The 2,500-nt window shown below is 39.7% G+C and overlaps 5 non-coding genes across 5 annotated transcripts; all 5 read right to left on the reverse strand.

Annotated features, from left to right (window-relative positions):
* Positions 1-453: 453 nt before the first annotated feature.
* On the reverse strand, positions 454-561 carry LOC141081674 (U6 spliceosomal RNA). Its single transcript, XR_012229952.1, has one exon. It is a non-coding gene; the product is annotated as a U6 spliceosomal RNA (small nuclear RNA).
* A 358-nt stretch (positions 562-919) lies between these two features.
* On the reverse strand, positions 920-1,026 carry LOC141081521 (U6 spliceosomal RNA). Its single transcript, XR_012229806.1, has one exon. It is a non-coding gene; the product is annotated as a U6 spliceosomal RNA (small nuclear RNA).
* A 351-nt stretch (positions 1,027-1,377) lies between these two features.
* Positions 1,378-1,484, reverse strand: LOC141081335 (U6 spliceosomal RNA). Its single transcript, XR_012229628.1, has one exon. It is a non-coding gene; the product is annotated as a U6 spliceosomal RNA (small nuclear RNA).
* Positions 1,485-1,837: 353 nt separating this feature from the next.
* On the reverse strand, positions 1,838-1,944 carry LOC141080899 (U6 spliceosomal RNA). Its single transcript, XR_012229201.1, has one exon. It is a non-coding gene; the product is annotated as a U6 spliceosomal RNA (small nuclear RNA).
* Positions 1,945-2,296: 352 nt separating this feature from the next.
* Positions 2,297-2,403, reverse strand: LOC141082014 (U6 spliceosomal RNA). Its single transcript, XR_012230277.1, has one exon. It is a non-coding gene; the product is annotated as a U6 spliceosomal RNA (small nuclear RNA).
* Between the last annotated feature and the right edge of the window lie 97 nt (positions 2,404-2,500).

A 2,500-nucleotide genomic window follows, 5' to 3' on the forward strand; every position in this document is an offset into this window, starting at 1 on the left:
ATTGTCTTGACCATGTCTACATGCCTAAATGCACTGAGTTGCCGCCATGTGATTGGCTGATTAGAAATTAAGTCTTAACACACAGTTGGACAGGTGTACCTAATAAAGTGGCCAGTGAGTGTATATAAGGCGCCGCTTGTCCACCTCTCTAATATAGGGAGAGTGAATGTGGAAATTATACTTTTTCTTCTTCTCCATTAATATCTTCACAAGATACAGCAACATGCAGCATAGTACTCGTAGTTAGCATGCAAACTGGAAATAAGTTTAAAAAAAAAAAGAAAAAAGAGTGTTATCGGTTTGATTGCGAGGAGGCCAAAATGGAATTAGTTATGCAAATCTGAATGGGAGGAGCCAAAATCTTGAAATTCCAGTGGTCTTGGAAGAGCATGATAAGTCTTTCTATCTGCATGGGCGCATCGCTCAATTTCATCTGTTTGAAAACATGACAAATAAAATATGGAACGCTTCACGAATTTGCGTGTCATCCTTGCGCAGGGGCCATGCTAATTCTTCTCTGTATCGTTCCAACTTTAGTATATGTGCTGCCGAAGCAAGCACAGTCATATGGAGATTCTCGTTGATATATATAAGGCGCCGCTTGTCCACCTCTCTAACATAGGGAGAGTGAATGTGGAAATTATACTTTTTCTTCTTCTCCATTAATATCTTCACAAGATACAGCAGCACGCAGCATAGAACTCGTAGTTAGCATGCACACTGGAAATAAGTTTAAAAAAAAAAAAAAAAAAAGAGTGTTATCGGTTTGATTGCGAGGAAGCCAAAATGGAATTTTTTATGCAAATCTGAATGGGAGGAGCCAAAATCTTGAAATTCCGGTGGTCTTGGAAGAGCATGATAAGTCTTTCTATCTGCATGGGCGCATCGCTCAATTTCATCTGTTTGAAAACATGACAAATAAAATATGGAACGCTTCACGAATTTGCGTGTCATCCTTGCGCAGGAGGCATGCTAATCTTCTCTGTATCGTTCCAATTTTAGTATATGTGCTGCCGAGGCAAGCACAGTCATCTGGAGATTCTCGTTGATATATATAAGGCGCCGCTTGTCCACCTCTCTAACATAGGGAGAGTGAATGTGGAAATTATACTTTTTCTTCTTCTCCATTAATATCTTCACAAGATACAGCAGCATGCAGCATAGTACTCGTAGTTAGCATGCAAACTGGAAATAAGTTTAAAAAAAAAAAAGACTGTTATCGGTTTGATTGCAAGGAGGCCAAAATGGGATTAGTTATGCAAATCTGAATGGGAGGAGCCAAAATCTTGAAATTCCGGTGGTCTTGGAAGAGCATGATAAGTCTTTCTATCTGCATGGGCGCATCGCTCAATTTCATCTGTTTGAAAACATGACAAATAAAATATGGAACGCTTCACGAATTTGCGTGTCATCCTTGCGCAGGGGCCATGCTAATCTTCTCTGTATCGTTCCAATTTTAGTATATGTGCTGCCGAAGCAAGCACTGTCATCTGTAGATTCTCGTTGATATATATAAGGCGCCGCTTGTCCACCTCTCTAACATAGGGAGCGTGAATGTGGAAATTATACTTTTTCTTCTTCTCCATTAATATCTTCACAAGATACAGCAACATGCAGCATAGTACTCGTAGTTAGCATGCAAACTGGAAATAAGTTTAAAAAAAAAAAAAAGAGCGTTATCGGTTTGATTGCAAGGAGGCCAAAATGGAATTAGTTATGCAAATCTGAGTGGGAGGAGCCAAAATCTTGAAATTTCAGTGGTCTTGGAAGAGCATGATAAGTCTTTCTATCTGCATGGGCGCATCGCTCAATTTCATCTGTTTGAAAACATGACAAATAAAATATGGAAAGCTTCACGAATTTGCGCGTCATCCTTGCGCAGGGGCCATGCTAATCTTCTCTGTATCGTTCCAATTTTAGTATATGTGCTGCCGAAGCAAGCACTGTTATCTGGAGATTCTCGTTGATATATATAAGGCGCCGCTTGTCCACCTCTCTAACATAGGGAGAGTGAATGTGGAAATTATACTTTTTCTTCTTCTCCATTAATATCTTCACAAGATACAGCAACATGCAGCATAGTACTCGTAGTTAGCATGCAAACTGGAAATAAGTTTAAAAAAAAAAAAAGAGCGTTATCGGTTTGATTGCGAGGAGGCCAAAATGGAATTAGTTATGCAAATCTGAGTGGGAGGAGCCAAAATCTTGAAATTTCAGTGGTCTTGGAAGAGCATGATAAGTCTTTCTATCTGAATGGGCGCATCGCTCAATTTCATCTGTTTGAAAACATGACAAATAAAATATGGAAAGCTTCACGAATTTGCGTGTCATCCTTGCGCAGGGGCCATGCTAATCTTCTCTGTATCGTTCCAATTTTAGTATATGTGCTGCCGAAGCAAGCACTGTTATCTGGAGATTCTCGTTGATATATATAAGGCGCCGCTTGTCCACCTCTCTAACATAGGGAGAGTGAATGTGGAAATTATACTTTTTCTTCTTC

The sequence above is a fragment of the Dendrobates tinctorius genome, unplaced genomic scaffold, assembly GCF_039654945.1.
Source record: "Dendrobates tinctorius isolate UK_male_01 unplaced genomic scaffold, ASM3965494v1 ptg000016l, whole genome shotgun sequence".
Taxonomy (NCBI): domain Eukaryota; kingdom Metazoa; phylum Chordata; class Amphibia; order Anura; family Dendrobatidae; genus Dendrobates; species Dendrobates tinctorius.